Source organism: Rhinolophus sinicus, linkage group LG10, assembly GCF_036562045.2.
Source record: "Rhinolophus sinicus isolate RSC01 linkage group LG10, ASM3656204v1, whole genome shotgun sequence".
Taxonomy (NCBI): domain Eukaryota; kingdom Metazoa; phylum Chordata; class Mammalia; order Chiroptera; family Rhinolophidae; genus Rhinolophus; species Rhinolophus sinicus.
The window spans coordinates 1,888,364-1,905,767 of NC_133759.1; the positions used below are offsets into that span (position 1 = coordinate 1,888,364).

Genomic DNA, 17,404 nt, shown 5'->3' on the forward strand with positions numbered 1-17,404 from the left:
AGGGTGACAATGTCGCCTTAAGATGCTCCTAATTCTGTTTTAAAATAGATGATTACTAAATACTTTATTGACTTCGTTCTCAGCAATGTTTTAAATAGAATAGAAACGGTTTTGCATAGATCTATCACTTACTGAGAATGTTGGCCAATTGGAAAGAACATTAGATTTCGAATTAGAAAAGTCGGCTTAAGAGCAAGCTTACCCCGTTAACAAATATGCACGGGGTCCCACATTGTCCTATCAATTGTTTTAGGGCTTGGAAGAGAACAGGAGTCGTGCTGCCTACTCGTTCTTTGAACTCGCACACACTTACACCACTTTAACCTTGGTCTCCACCTCTGTGAAGTATGGATAACAGACCCTAGTCACGTGTGAGGATCCAATTCCCTGCTATGTGCTAAAGCATATAGAATCGGAAGCAATTACCCCAAAGCACGCTATTGTGATCCTTTTCTAGTTGATTATTTTTTCTCCACTTGTTAGAACTGCTCTTTTGACTTTTTCCTCCACGTTTGTGTGATGCCCTTGGCTTTTGTTCCTCACTTTACTTAGTTACAACTGCTTACAGTGTTACAGCCATTTACAACTTCATGTTAATCAAAACCACACATTTCATCCCAAGGTAACAATCCCTGCCTAGTCTGTGACCTTTCTCCCTTTGAGTCTGGCGTCCAAAAGCTTTTGATACATTCTAATTCTCTCCCATTTTAATAGCTCCGTGAAGCAGACCTATTTTCTTTGACTGATAAGATCACTGAAGGTGACCTGACTTTCTCCAGAGACGCACAAGGAATAAAACACATTCCCACACACTCACTTGTGCACAGCTCACAAAGGGACAGAAAACCTGGAGTTTCTGTGTCTTTGTGGAGGGCAGAGTGGGAGGAAGTGCCTTACACATTGTGAATACACGTGTATGCTTGAATTACGCAAGCTGCTTTATTGTTCCAAATCGTAGCTTTTTTGAGATTTCACCTTGTTTTAAAAAGAAAGTTAAATAACAGACATTTTTGCAGCAAGAAATATAGAGTTCATTTCCATTTTCGTATTTTTTAAAGCATTCTGATGCTGCAGACATCTGAACTTCTGGGCTTCATCTTGCTGAGACACAAAGTTGTGTGTACTCCTAAGCATTTGTGTATATCTGGGTCTCCAGGTATTACGTGGACGCAGTTTTGAGTTTGCAGGGTGACTCCTTTCTAGTTAGGTGTGCGCTCTAGGGTTCTTGCATGCAGCATTCTCTAACCTCATGATTTTTTTGCCATGTTAATGACTCATGGCTTAAACAGCTAGGTTATTCATGGGTGTAGAAAATTGATATTTGAGAGTATTTTATTCTGCTCAGTCAGGCTTACTTTTTATAAGGAATCCAAACAGTAATAACATTTATAAAAGACTGCTGAATAGAATAGTCTGTGTTTATCTATGCCACACGGATCTGCCCTTTCCTTACACTCCACAGCAAACACCCTCGCTGCCCCCATCAGCCATCACCCCAATAACCCCACCAACATCACTCCCATCGCCATAGCAATAACCCAGAAAATCTTTTCCTTCTGTTTTCAAAGCTTTAGACCTTCAAGACATTCGATATAAATTGAATGATTTCAAGACATTTTTATGTTCATCCATTCTACTAATGTTTCCTTAATTATTTCCAGCTACTCGAGTAGTCTAAGACTTTTGTTCAGGAATGGTAGGAAAATCTACTCATTGTTTTTTCCCAGCTAGCTTAGCATTCCTACACAGGAACGTTTAAGAATTGTATTTCCCCTATCACGGTGGGAGTCTGACAACCAGCATCTTCCTCCTCCATTTTTCAAGGAGTTACTCCAGATAAAGGACTTTGCACTTAGTTTGTTCCCAGAGTCCTAGCACAGGGAATCTTGGGAAAGGCCGTCCTATTTTCTGAGATACTATAGAAGAACTAATAGGTACTCAGCAGTTCATTTTGAACAAGTCTTGTTGCTTTTCTACTAAATCAAAAATGTATTATCCTGAGCAAGGAGAGCAAATATGTGGTTATCACCAGTATTCTCCCAGTTTAAAACACAGCATTCAAGTAAAGGCAAGCACACACTCATCTTCTCTTGCTATTTTCTCGGGCTTTTTTGTTTTTGACCTCAAAAATGTAACTCATATACAAAGTGTCCATGTGTTTATAGCATATATCACACATTTCATACGGGTGAAAGAACAGAAAATTGATGAAATTGCCTGAAAGCTTATGGTATAAAATTATACTTGAGCTCTAAAAGTGTGATCCAATTGAAGTGTTTATCATACACCTATGAATATTTTTTCTTCCATGTGTGATGGTGTTGCATGGACAATTTAATTTCTTTCTTTAAAAGTAATCATGGAGAAATTCATTCCTCAGCTTTTCAAAAGATGCAACTAAAGATGAGCTATATAGGAGTCCAAGTTTGATGCATAAAATGTATTATCTCAAATAATTATTTTAATTGTATTATTGACTTAACTTGCTGTAAAACACTGGTGCCATCTTCACAAACATGATCTCTTTTTTTCTTTCGTGTGTGAGCTAAAATTGTGATTTTTTTAAAGAGACAAAGATGAAGTATTTTGTATGCATAGTCCGAGAGTTTAAAAGGCAACATATACTTCTGCTACCTTCACGCTGAAATCGATAGTCCTCACAGACACACGATCATTCGAACATCAAGATTATCATCTGAGAAAAATTACGGTGGTGAAATAAAAAACAGTAGAGAAAGCCAAAGCAACTGTGAGTCTGAAGATAGAACTGACTAATTCTTCTATGAAAAGACAATTCCGTACGTTCAAAGAGATACCATAGCTTAATACTTACTATTGGCCAATTAGTAATTTTCAATGTTTGAAAAATATATGTGAAAATTTAAATGAAAAGAGGAGTGGGTTGATCAGAGGCTGGTGTACAGACTTGTGGTCACGCTCATATATTTCCCTTCAGCATCAATCAAGTACCAAACTCTTGGGCTTCACGAGGAGCAATATTGTACTGATTGTACAACTGTGTTTCATACTTTTTAAGTCCTCAGTGTCACTTATTTTCTAGGCATTTTAGATACTTTGCCATATTTTTATATAAATGTTCCTTACTTTTTATAAAGATGTGTACCTCTTGGAATCAAAGCCCTGTTTCTGCTGCTGGCAGCTTTCAAAGAGAACTGTTGTTCGAGTTACTCTATTGATTTTCTGTTGCTGCATAATAATGTTGTCACAAACTTAGTGGCTTAAAGCAACATGCATTTTTTTATGTCACAGTTCTTTGGGTCAGGAGTCTGGGCACAGCTCACCCAAGTTCTCTGATTCAAGGTCTCATGGAGGTGGCAATCAAGGTATCAGCGGTGACAGTGGTTTTATCTGGAGGCTCAAATGGGGGAGGAACTGCTTTAAAAGAATGCAGTTCCTTGAGGATTGTTAGACTGAGGCCCTCAGCTCCTAGCTGGCCACTGGCCGGAGGCCCCCTCAGCTCGTTGCCACAGCGACTTCCCCACATGCTGCTGGATTTGTTAATGCATGTATATAAGTAGATGGAAGTTACTAGCAGATTGAAGTTACTAGTAGCTAATCGTGGAAGTGACATCCCATTCCGCCATCTTCCATTGGTTAGAGGCAAGTCCCGCTGCCACCCTCACTCAAGGGTAGGAGAATACCACGAAGAGGGTCCCTTGGGTCATCCTCCAGTCTTCCCACCACACTCTTCCATCTGGTAACCGGCAGTTGGCGAGATGAATATTGCAGAAGTACAACAGAAGTCAGTGATGTCACTGAGTCTAGGTCTGAGCTAGGGATTTCAGGGATGGTTGTGCTCATGCAGTAGATGAGGAAGTGCCATCATTCATTATTTGCCTTGGCTGGTACCCAAACTCCTGGTGCTGTTTCACAGAGAAGAATGTGCTTCGAGATGAGCACAGATCATAAAGATGCCTCCTTTAACTTAATGGCGGAATTTGTCCGTGAAGCCAGGTTTTGTTTTTATGGCAATGCAGCATTTGAAGGATACAAAAATTCATGGTAAAATAGTAAAAACCAAAGTCAAATCTTGGCACTAGTCCTACCACAGTACCAGAATAGACTGATTGCAATATAACGATGGCTCTCCTATGGACATCTGAAAGTCGTTTCAGTGCTCCCAGGAAACGATTCCACATCTACTGCAAACCGAGTGAAACTTGCATGGCCTCGGAATTACGCATACATGTGAATGGGAAGGCTCATGAAATGATGTATTATTTATTAGGACATTTCACTTTGGGTATTTTTCACTAAAAGTTCAAATTAGGGAACCCCATAGGGATGTAAAAGTAACAGGTATGTATAAGGATGTGTTGGTTGTATTTCTGGCAGTAGGAAGAGCAGTGCTTGTGTTAACATCACATGAACGAGCCTTCGATGTGGATTGGAGAACTGGGCAGCTCTGTTAGAGATGGTAAACCACGAGATTCATGCACCGTAAGTGCCATCAATCCATTAACAGAAGTAAGACAGAAAGAGCCACTCCTAAACCTGGGTAACAATCAGTGCTTGTTAAACCTTATCTAACAAGGACTTCATATGTTTCAGCAGTTAACAGAACCCGTCCTATGCACACAGGTCCCTCAAACCCCGTCTCCTTAAGACTGTTGGATGTAGGAAGCTGATCCATGATTTCAGTTTTCATTCTATATTGATTTGCTGTGGTTTTTATGCTTAGGGATTCTTATCTCTTCCACAGTGAATATCATGTATTTAAAAAGAATGTTTATAAAAAACATGTGAAGAGAAAAAAAGGACAAGACACTTGCTTTGGTATCAAGAAGCGCTCTGGAGGCACAGTCACTCTCAGAGGGTCTGGGTCCCACTCCACATTGTGATAACCACTCTGTGGGAATAAAACCAAGGGAGGATGACCCTCTTGGTCAATGTTTGGTTTTGTCAAGGGCCATGAATGTGCCAGTATATTCTATCCTGGCACAGAGCCAGCGTCTGGAAATAGAACTCATGATACAAATGAGTTAGTGCGTGTGGAGCACTTACAGCAGACATAATAAATGCCACCTGTTAGAGCAGCTGCACACATGTGGCAGAGTCATTGGAGCACGGGCTGGACACTGCACGGGGCACAGCCTTGCTCTGCCGTGCCGTGAACTTGAATAAATCCCTCCATCTCCGCATCTCACAGTTCTTATTTGTAACACTGAGATATTGATAATGAATCTCACGAGGCTTTTAAGGATTACATAAATTAATAAAACAGCGCCTTGCGCAGATTAAGAACTATGTAATTTTTTTCTTCATTGTTGCTATTTTCCAGTTCCTAGAGACAGATATAATCCTATCAATAAATTTTAGGCCTTTGTTACTTTCATTCATTTAACAAACGTTAATTGATTCATCTACCAAATAGTCAGAGGAGTATACAAGGAAATAATACGATGTGATTTTTGTGATGTAAGTATTTACTGTTTAATATAGAAGATAACATATTTGCATATATGTTAGTAGTGTGTTGAAGAAAATGAAAGAGAGTATATGATACTTAAGTCTCACAAAAAAAGAGTTATTTCTGTGTATTTGTGGAAGAAGTTATTAGGTTGGTGCAAAAATAATTGTGGTTTAAAAGATTAAAAATAATTGCAAAAACCGCAATTACTTTTGCACCAACCTAATATTTGAGCCATAGCCTGAAGGGTGCCAGAATTGAACCATAGAAATGGCTGAGGTTACTAGAGGTTACCTATCATTCGGAAAGAGATGAATAGATCCATGTCTACCGATGAAAACGTGACATACCTAGAGACGTGTGTGAAGGCAAAGCCAGTTTTCACAGAGGGCTTCACAAATTCCAAGTACCCTCCCAACGTTACTGAGGAGAGAAAGTGACCCATGTTATTCTGATGACTTTGGGAAAAGACTTTTTTTTAATTAGAATGACTAACCTATGGAGTCCTGTGGATGGACTGGCAAGATATAATCCAAATCCTGTCATTTAGCTTCTGTGCTTTCCACTTAGGTGTTTTTCTTTCTTTCACACTTCCTGTGAGTGAGGGCTCTTTCATCTTTTATTTGCAGCTGAAAAGCTAAATCCGTGCCTCTGAAGCCCTTAAATGGAGCTTTCTGCGAGGAGGTGGGGAGGCGACCGCTGGGGTGCAGGCTGGGGCCCTTCCCAGGGGCTGTGTCTGCCGGCTCAGCAGCTTTCCTGAAGTCACTCAGTTCTATTATTATGTTTTTCATAAAGGGGGAAATTGATGTACAGTAAACTGCCCTTGTCGGTCCGATTTCTCTCCCTTCTCCTGACCAAATACAGACATAAAAGAAACTGTGTGGTGTACACGGGGCTATTTTTGTTACCTCAGAGGACCAGAGGTTGAGGAGGGAATGCAGTTAACCAGGGAAATGGGAGGAGAAGAGGCTGGGCCAGAAACGCCCGGAGGTGAGGATTTGTACCCCTTTTTTCCCTTCTAATTCAGATTTCCCCCATTGGCCTGATTCCCTGGTATTTATGGCTAGGTGATTTTATTATTTTTTTCCTGTGTACATATGTGACTGCATATCTGTCTACAATAGTCTTGAGCTACTACACTCAATTGGCATCATAGGCCTGGCAGAAACCTCCTCTCTGGCGTGCAGGGGTCTCCAGGTGATGCGGGAAGAGGCTGAAAAAGACAAGCCTCAATATGATGTGAGTGTCATCCACTCTGGTAAAGCTGAAGCTGATATATTATACCGGGATTTACTACACCCACCGTATGATGCCAGGACAGCCAAGTTTATGATTTTCGTGTGAGTATTCATTTAACAAATGCATATATGAAATAATTTGTGCAATGATTTTTACACTGTTGGGACCAGAAAATTCAGATTACCTAAACTTGAACCGGTGATATATTGTCTCCTCTGTGTTAACTCCTACTTGGATACCTGTATTGGATACTGACTGCAATGAGAAGACTTTTGAGGCTACATTGGGACTTAGTAAGAAAAAATTCTGTGATTGAATAGTAATGTCTGCCAGGTAAACAGAATAAAAAGAAGGCCACCACCTCTGCCATCAAGTGACCCCCGCCCCCAGGTCAAAATAAAACAATATGGAGTTTCCTTAAAAAATTAAAAATAGAACTATCATACAACCCAGCAATTCCACTTCTGGTATTCATCCAAAGAAAACAAAAACACTGATTTGAAAAGATATCTGTGGCCTCTATGTTCATCACGGCATTATTTACAACAGCTAAGCCATGGAAGCAACCTCACTGTGCATCGAAAGGCATTTGGAGAAAGAAGAGGTGGGACATATATACTGGAACATTACTCAGCCATAACAAAGAATAAAGCCCTGGCATTTGCAACAACATGGATGGACCTAGAGGGTATTGTGCTGAGTGAAATAACTCAGACAGAGAAGACAAATAATGTGTGATTTCACTTTTATGTGGAACTGAAAAAAACACACACACACACACACAAAAGAAAAGCAAAACAGGAACAGACACATGGATGCAGAGAACAAAATGACGGCTGCCAGAGGGGAGGGATGTTGGAAGGATGGGTGGAAAAGGGGACGGGGAATAAGAGGTACAAACTCCCAGTTATAAAATAAATAAGTCATGGGGATGTAATGTACAGCATAGGGAACATAGTCAATAATGTCATAATAGTTTTGTATGGTGACAGATTGTTTACTAGCCTTATCATGGTGATCACATCATAAAATAAATGTCAAATTATGTTTGTACACCTGAAACTAATATAGGGTATCAATGCTACTTTAATGCAAATAAGGAATGCAGGCTTCGCTATCAGAAACACAGTTTCAAGGTTCAGCTCTACCATTTGCTAGCTATGTGACCTTCTGTAGCTCGTTTAACTTGTCAAGACTTACATTACTCAAAAAGGTGGAAATGGAATTATAGCAGTGCCTTCTTCATAGGGTGGTATAACCATTACCTAAAATAAGAAATTTGAAATGCTAATACAGTAAGCCATCGATGCGTGTTCTTGATTATTATTTCTCTAGTGTTACTATTTTTCTGGTCGTCATTTTGTAAAGTCAATTTCCTCTGTGGGCCTCCATTTTCTCATAAACCCTATGGTTCAATTTACAAATATGTGATTTTCCAGTGCAGTTTCATCTGTTGTATAAAATCATGGTTAGTGCTCTGTTTGTCCAGCCTTAGTTATAGATGAGGCAATCAACCTTGGAAACCCCAGATTTAAATAATCATTCAGTCTCCCCACTGCATTCATTTAAAAAAGTCAGTGTAAAATTAACATTCAATAACATAGTGTTCAGTTCAAAGAGTTTTAGTAATTGTACTCACCATGAACCCACCACTCAGAACAAGATACAACACATTTCCTTTGCTCTAGGAAGTTCCTCACGTCTTTTTCCAATTAAAAAAAAAAAAAAAATAGAAGGACTCAAAAACATGTGTCATATATTTTTTCACATGGGTCATGCTTATGCAGGCTCCATGCCTATCTTCTCTGTATCAGTTGTACTTCTTTCTGCCAAAGTGGGGTCTGCCCGTTGCATTTCTGATCACCTCCCTCCCTTGGTCCCTCAGATTCAGTAGAAAGTATAACAAAGAGAAAAGCCCAATTAATCCAGAAGTACTATTGAGTCAATTAAAGATCAGCAAACTCTTGGAGAACATGACCCTCCAGACTGTTTAAAAGTAGAGCTCTCCATTTTACAAGGTGTCTTTATAACAGTATTGATATTTTAGAGGGAGAAGAAAGAGAATCTCTTAGAGAAATGGGGCTACTCAAAAACTGAGTATCCTGCAGCTGTGGTCCAACTTCCATCTGTCTCTCACTCTGCAGAGTGAGAGGTTAGGGTTTGTTAGCTCACAACTGATCAGGTCTTTATGGATAAACACCTTCTAAGCAAATTTATGACATTTATATATAAATCAGAAAACATCAGTTTAGATTCATTACTGTATTAACATACCAGTTTATTATTATAATGGGTTGCTCTTCTTTCCATTTATCAGAATACTGACATCCATTATCGAGGATACTCTGTTTCAGACTTTCTGGACTATAATTTTATTATCAGCCTTTTCCCTCCACAAAGTAGCCCTATTAGTCTCCCACTCATGAAATTTTAATAGCATATGCATATTGTGTATCTGTTTAAATATTATATGTATTTCTGTGCTTTATACTTAAAAAGTACTTCCTTTCTGCCACCCTATCCACTTCCTGGAACCAGTTTCCACCTCCTTGAGGGTGACCCACTGAGAATGTGTGCCCTATTCCCTTTTCCCTGCTACCTGGTAGTGTGGATTATTGTTTCAATTATGCCTTCTTATTTTCTATATTCTGATGCTTTGACTACTGGAGACTTGCTAACCCTAGAGAGACTGCCCCTCTGGAGTATCCGGTTCCCAGAGACAGTACAGCTCACCTTCAGCTGTGTTTCACAGGCAGACAGCCAATCCAGAACCCGTACCCCCAACCACCTCCTTACTGGGCTCTCATCCTCTGGGCCACTATCCCTGCCCTCATCACCCCAGGCCCAGGTATCAGACTACTAGAGGCAGCCCGACACCCCAGAGGCTGCTGAAATTATTCAGGCTAGTGCATCCTAAGCCTTCTTAGCGTCCCATACCTGTTCCTTCCCGTGGAAACCACCATAAAGGCTCTGGCCTGGATTTCCCGTCACTTCCTCTGATTCGTGTCTGACCCATGTTCCCTGTGTGTCTTTGCGTGGCATGGCACGTCCCCTCCTCTGGGGAACTGTAACAAACTGTCTTTCCAATGGCAGCCATCTCCTAAATCTGTTGTCCTCACTATACCTGAATAATAATAAAACCTACACTTTAAGACAGTTGTGTATCAGGAAGTTGGTTGGTCAGCATGGAGTATGGATAGTGTTGAGAGATATTTGTTAGAGGTATGGTGAGGCCTTATAAAGCATGCCTGTCACTTACAAAGCGCCATCCTCAGTGACCTCCATGCTGATGGGGAGGACCACAAAGTGATCGGTGGCAGGCCTGAGCAGTGCCTGAGCAGCTGCACTCTTTGGGATCAAACCTTGGCTTTGCTCCTTCTCAGCTGTGTGATTTTGAACAAGTCCTTTGTGCCTCTTTTCCTTGAGACATCCCTTGAAGGACTCACAGAATGGGGCAAAGTTGGTATACTCATGGTATGGTTTATTATAGTGAAAGGGTACAGGTTCAGCCAAGAGAAGTGGCATGCAGGGTGGAGCCCAGGAGAGCCCTACCTCAGTGCCCTGTCGTCCTCCCAGGGGAGCTGGGCAGACAGTGCTCATTCCTCCCAGGAAACACGCAGGACGACATACGTGGAAGGTCACTTGAGTCGTGCTGTCCAGTTTTGATTGGGGCTCAATCAGGTACACTTGGTTGACTGCCCCCTTGGTGACGTACTTTAGTCTCTAGCCCCCCACACACACACCAAGTTCTAGCTGATACCACAGTTCCCAAGCCTCCCCTCACACCCCCACACACCCCATAAATCATAATGTTGGCACCGACTACCTGGCATGGCCCAAAGTCCCAGGTAAACAGACACTGCCAGCAGGGCTGTCCCAGGGTTTAGGGTTACCTCCCATGGCAAAGGGTCAGACATTTCCTTGGGCCAGTGTAATCCTGTGGGAAACAAGCACTTAGATGACTTTCCACACTCACTAAGTACATGATAAGCATTCATGTTGTTTTGTTTTAGTGGCCATGCTGGAAGCTTTCCCACATGACAGCACTGTAAAAATCCGCCAGATTCTTACTCTTTTCACTTTTCTGGGTCTATGCGGACACCTCTATGTTGTTAATGGCTGTTTTAGTTATTCATGGTTACAACATACCTGATTAAGTCTCACAGCCTCAGACAGACCCACCCTAGTGCTGCCATCCTCCTGTACCCCTTCAAGGGCGCTGGGTGTTCCCAGCGCTTTGCAAACACACATTTAGAGATGACCCCTGGGGCTATTCGACAAGTGGCTGATCTCATTCATCATATATTGGATCCTCCTATTCTTACCTTCAAGTAATCTTATTTCTACCTTGTTGGGGACACATCACTGGAACTTCCAATATTCTATACAAGAATCTATTCCTGTTATTTCAGCCACCAAATGAGATTGTTTTTCATGAGGCAGCACTAAAGGTTTGCACAAAACTCAACGGCTAATTCCTTTTTCCCAGCTTCATTGTCATGAAGCAAAAAGATACAATGAAAGGTTAGGTTGTTATTGCCCCATCTCATTATTGTTGATGCAAAACTGCAGATTAATTTGCTTGTGGTTATGGAAATAGCTCCTTTGACCTTGGTGACTCCATCAGAAAGAATTTGTTTTGGAGACAGCGTTGCTTAAGAGCATTTGGCATTTCCTCAGGCAGAACAACCACCCAGAGAGCATGTGTCTTTCTTTCTTTCTTTCTTTCTTTCTTTCTTTCTTTCTTTCTTTCTTTCTTTCTTTCTTTCTTTCTTTCTTTCCTCCCTCCCTCCCTCCCTCCCTCCCTCCCTCCCTCCCTCCCTCCCTCCCTCCCTCCCTCCCTTCTTTCTTTCTTTCTTTCTTTCTTTCTTTCTTTCTTCCTTTCGTGTACTGATCACTGCAGAAATATTGCATGGAATATAGTAGAAAAAACCTTCAACGTGTAGAGGCAGTACACTTTGATTAGCAGCAGAGGCTTGGCTGTTAGGTCCCTGGGCTAACCCTGGAACCGCAGACAAATGGCTTAGGTGCTCCACTTAGAAGGGGCTGGTGCTGCTACCACTGTCTTCTTTTCTGATCCAGGAGAAGGGACAGGTTCTTGTTTATTTGTTTGTTTCCTGTTTTGTTTTCTGCTGTATGTCCTGCCTCTAAAGTGACTGGCATAGAGGAAGCACTCGATAAATATTAGTTGAATGAGCAAAGTGTCATCAGGAGGGTAAACTGCCATTATGCCTGCAAAGCCCCGAGAGCAGGACCTGGCACGGAATTAGCTCTCAGGAAATATTCATCCAAAAAACACACAGTTAAAACAAAAACAGATTAAATCCTTTGTGTTCAATAAAGAATTTGGTAATGGATTTATATAAAATTCATTAATTATAATAATAGACTCCATTCATTTATTCATCAAATATGTATCAAGCAGTTAGCCCGTGCACTGTTGTCAGTCCTGGGGAATTCAGAGATAAGCAAAATTAGCCACAAATAAAGAACACCCATGAAACTTTCTGCCCTGCTGTCTGTCAATGACTGACAGCTGAGGGAGAAGAAACCTGTAGCACACTGATGAAATCAGGGTACATATCCGATTCCCTACAATTCTAGAGATACAAAAGCAGCTTCTCTCAGACAAGAGGTTATTCCGATTCCCAACTTCATGGCCCATGTCTGCCTTAGAGAATTTCTCAGCCAGTTGTTTCAGGTCATAGGCATAATTGGCTATTAGTCATGTCAGCACCGTTGTTCATGGACGTACATGGCAGCGCCATCCCTCAGCCGTCTGAAAAGCGAGGTCCCAGTTTCTGATTAATCTCTGGCTGGTCATTGAGGATGCTGAAGTAGCTCCTGCCTAATTGGACCATTTTATCTCTCAGCTCATCCATGTTCTGGATGTACTAGTGATAGAGGTGCCAGCACGTCCAAGCACAGCCCTGCCACCTTGCTAATCAGCCTCCGCGATTTGCTAGGGACACCACTGTTGGAATTGTTAAAGCCCAAGTGTTGGGAGAGGTTATACATAAATGGATGTTTTTTACCTCCAAGTCAGTTGCACACAGTTAATGAAACCTGAGGAGTTCATAAAATTAAAAACTAAAAAGCAGCATGTATAACATTTAGTGACGTAAGTCAAGCACATGCACACATGCACACACTCACCCCCCTCACAATGTGATAGCATAGAGACACGTGTACTTACAGAGGGAAGATCACATATGATAAAGAGCATGGGCATTTCATTTTATCAGCTGTGTGAACATGGCAGCTCACAGCCGTCCCAATGTCACCTGCTCGTCTGTCCAGTCGCAATAACACGAATGTCGACAAGGTTGTTGTGATGATTCAAATGCATTAAGTAATATTTTATAAGATCTCATACAATGTCTCCTCTACAATGTGTGCTAATTACATGGTGGTTGTTATGATTCTAGGAAACTACCCCATTCCCCCAACTCATGCAAAGGAACAATTAACATTTTGTAATAATTCATACTGAAAAGGAATTACTTCACTTTTCTAAGGATTGCACGAAATGAAAGGAAAAGACAAGGCAGACAGGTTTTGCTATTTCCACCTGGCTTCTTGAGGTGCGTGGTCTAGTTGTTCCAGGATTTAGGCCAGAACTGCAAGAGCTCCTGGAAGGCAGAACAGGAAGTGAGCTTTAGTCTATGAAGTGCTTGAGGCTTATCTTCCCAGCATCTCCAAAGCATTGTCCATGAAAAGAAAGAAAGAAAGAAAGAAAGAAAGGAAGGAAGGAAGGAAGGAAGGAAGGAAGGAAGGAAGGAAGGAAGGAAGGAAGGAAGGAAGGAAGGAAAGAAAGAAAGAAAGAAAAAAAGGAAAAGAAAAGAAAAACAAAGTAATCAAAAATTAAAACCCAAAAGAGCATTCAATGTGGGGCTACCTTCCAAAATTGTCTTCAAATTAGTTTGGAACATACCGAATCCTGGATTGCCTCTTGAAGAATCACAATTCTTATTGTATTGTTGGAAGGTCTGAGAAATCTGGGAACAGCTCTAATGAAAAGAATAAAGGTACAGCTTTAAATCCTTTGACTTAGTTTTTTCTGAAATGCACGATATGTGTTGCCGCACAAAATGCATTTCGGAAAAAGGCAGAGCTACAGTGTTGTGGATAGAATCATGTCCTCCACACAATCCATATCCACCAGTAAACAGAACGGGATCTCAACTTGCATATAGGGTCTTTGTAAATGTAATTAAACATATTGTGATGAAATCACCCTGGATTTTGATTGGGCCCTAATTCCAATAACTGGTGTCCTTGTAAGAAGAAAGAAAAGGACACAGAGGTCATCGGAGAAGGTGGTGATGTGAAGATGGATGCAGGGATTGGAGTGAGGCGCTGTGGGCCAAGGGACGTCAAGGACCGCCAGCCACCAGCAGGAGCTGGGATGAGACAAGGGGGGGGTCCTTCCTCAGAGGTTCCTGCACAGTCAGCCCTGACAACGCCTTCATCTTAGGCACCGAGCCTCTGACATGTGAGAGTAAATGCATTGGTCTGAGCCTCTCAGTCTGTGCTGATGTGTTCTGGCAGCCCTAGGAAACTAGTACATATAATATTCCAAAATGGCAATTTGGAAGGTAAGAAATGCCGGTAAATATATCATGATGAAAGGGTTCTCTCTCAGCCCATTAGTTTTGGTTCCAATTTTTGGTGATTGGAGTGGGGGTGGTGAGGAACTGTACACCGAGGATAGGAAAGCAGCAGTGGGAAGCTGTGTGAGGAAGCACTAACTCATGGCTGAAAGGTGACCTCTCCATCACTTCTTACGTTATCCCTTGTGCTCTGTCAGCAAGCGCACCTGGCTCTTGTGAGTTACCGGTGATTGTGAAAAGAGTGTCAACCAGGCAGCTTCTCTCATCATACCTCCAAGAGAAACAAATGAAAGATTATAAAATAAGAACTAGCCAACATGCAGTAGTAATGTTTCCTTATTTAAGGTCTCTGTGCTTAGCATTGCAGTCAGCGTGGAAAACTGAGATGAATGGCTACATTTTCATAGACGAAGACCTGAGCAGAATTTTGGTTTCATTTCTTTGTCTAGAAAAAAACAAAAACACGTATTTTTAATTCAGCCCTTTGCAGAGCTACAGCAAGACAGCACTGTGGAACCGAGCCTCAGTACCTATGACACACGATGGGGGGGGGGGGGGCATCTGTGATCTCTGCAGAGCAAGAGAAGGAACAGCTAAGGTCATGGTGTCAGAAGGGGCCAGAGGCCCCTGGGCCCTTTGGGGTGTGGTAGGCAAATAAGGCAAAAGGAGAGTTGCCCTAAATCTGTTCCATCTTATCTGGAGAGCACGGCCTAGGGGCACCCCCTGCTAAAGTCCTCGAATATAAGCCTGCTACCTCCCAGTTCCTTTGGCATTCAGAATTTGGACACTTTTCTAAAATGGCAAGTGTGGTCACGAGCTTAGGTCATGTTCATGATTCTGCAAAGAGCTCAGGGTTAGTTACTCATGCTTAAAGATGGCTAAAAGAAACTTTTTGGTACCGTGTGGGTCTCCGTCTCTGAGCCCCATCTTTGGTGAGCTCTTCCTCAGCCAGAGTTTCTTGACTTCTCCAAAGCCTCCTTAACGTCTCTCAATTCAGAGCACTTGTTTTTACTGCCCTATTTTCTTTGTAAAACATCCTACCCTCCTTACCTCCTGTATGCTTACGATGTTAAGACTGTGATTTCTAATGTTAGACTGACAATTTTCAGTCTCTACCTGGTGTCAAATGGGAGAGGATTTGAATTTCCTCATAGAGTTGTGTTAAGAATTAAATAAGATAACAACCGGTCAGTACATGGACCATTAGTAAATTGTGAAAAACGTCATCACCATCATCTTTACCAAAATATGGAACAATGTAAATATTTTCGTTTAGATATATTAGTCACATGAATTATGATGAAATTTTCAAAATTTATAGTTCCATTAATAAAAGTAAAACATCATAAGTGCCAATTAAGAGCAGGGAAAATGCTTATGTTATATTTTGAACTGAATAACAGCAAAATTTAAAAGTTAAAAATAAAAAAAATCCTTGGATTGTAGGTACCAATATCTTAATAGCAGTTATTTTGCCATGGCAAAATTGGGTCTTTTTTCTCTATATACTTTTTGCGTCTTGCAAATATTCCATAATGAACATCTACTATTTTTATAATGGTATAAAAGAATAGCCTTAAACTTAAAAAAAAAATGCTGGTTGAGTAAAGGAAATGTTTCCCTGCATGTTTATAACAGTCTGTGCCAGTCAGATGTGTCACATAGTGTCTAACATTTTCCTCTGATGAAGAACATGGAAACGGGTGGTAAAGAACATGAGGGAAGGAGAGAGGTGAACGGGAAGGAGGAGGGGAAGCTGGGTGCAGACTCATTTGGTTAAATGTCACAAGGTCAATGCAGCATCCAAGTGTCACAGGGGCTGTTTATGTTCAAACACTGAAGCGAGAACAACAGCAAGGAAAATTCAGAACTGGCTGACCCTTGAAAGAATAAACAGAAAGTGTCCAGGGCTTTTCTCACCCTGGAATCAACCAGTATCCCAGCTCATCAAAGAAAATGAATCTTTTGGTGATTATGAGTCTGAAAAAAATGGAACTCATGTTTGTCATCTCCGTAAACAACCCTTCTCATTAAATCTTGATCGTGGGAGGAAGACAATATAGTATAATCGGGGGATGCGATGTCATCTTCTTATTTCATGTTTGAGTTCAATCTGGTATAACTGTGGTGTTCATGAATTTTAAACTGATGCAGCAAGAGAGAGATAGAGAGAATAATTGCTCGTCATCCACTCTGACGAGCATCTCTTGATATGAAAGATCACACTGGCAAGGGCAGGAAATGCACGAGAGGTTTTTACCCACCAATAATTTTAATTCATAAGAAACTTCCATTGTAAAAAATTGGAAAAAAACAACAACACATAAGTTTATTTCTAAATAAAGAGGTTTTCAACCAAAATGAGAAAAACAGTCACAAAAATGTTTCACAGTTCCAGGGAGAGAGGCAAAACAAAAACAAAAATACCTCATCCCAATCTGTGAGGGAAGAGCTGAGAAAGGCAGGAAATTACAAACGAGCAGGTCTGCCCTTGGCCGTAGGCAAGCTCTCTGAGACGGGAACGAGAAATGAGGTTACGAACATCCAGAGAGACACTAGCTGATAAAACTTAATCAGGCCAGTTTCACAAAGGGCAAATCTTTTCTGACAAATTTGGTGGCATTTTTGCATGGCAGAGAGGGCAGGGGGAGTACGTGACTGGGATGAGAGAGACAATTCCACTTGAGAAGGCAGAAAAGCACAGATGGTACATGTGGAAATGAGGCAGTCTTCGCTTTCCAAAGGAGGCCACTTGGGTGACATTCACCCCACACCCACTGATGTCATTAAGATACTCAGGTTGGCCATAAGCATGAAACAGGCTCGATGGGTCTGAGTGCTTAGTTGGGGCGCTGTATTACCAAAATTATGTCTGCTGTCATCAAATAATGGACATTGGGAGTACATATCCATGTTCACTAGTCACAGATTTTTTGAGTGTTTTTCTGTTATTTATTTGTTTTTCCAAATGTCCTCCTTCCAGTTTGTGACTGATATATACGTGGGATTGGTGCCATGTCACACAGATGTAACTTTATCTCAGAGAAAAACCAGTGGGGCCACTGCTCTGTCTCAATGATAAGAATAGGTTTTGCAGGGATTTCCAACATCTTCCCTCCTG

General features: G+C 41.3%; 1 protein-coding gene and 1 non-coding gene across 5 annotated transcripts in view; one reads left to right on the forward strand and one right to left on the reverse strand.

Annotated features, from left to right (window-relative positions):
• The window catches only part of CNTN6 (contactin 6), a 251,908-nt gene that overhangs the window by 80,388 nt on the left and 154,116 nt on the right, over window positions 1–17,404 (forward strand). The gene's annotated exons all lie outside the window — the stretch shown is intronic.
• On the reverse strand, window positions 8,412–8,515 carry LOC141567426 (U6 spliceosomal RNA). Its single transcript, XR_012490006.1, has one exon. It is a non-coding gene; the product is annotated as a U6 spliceosomal RNA (small nuclear RNA).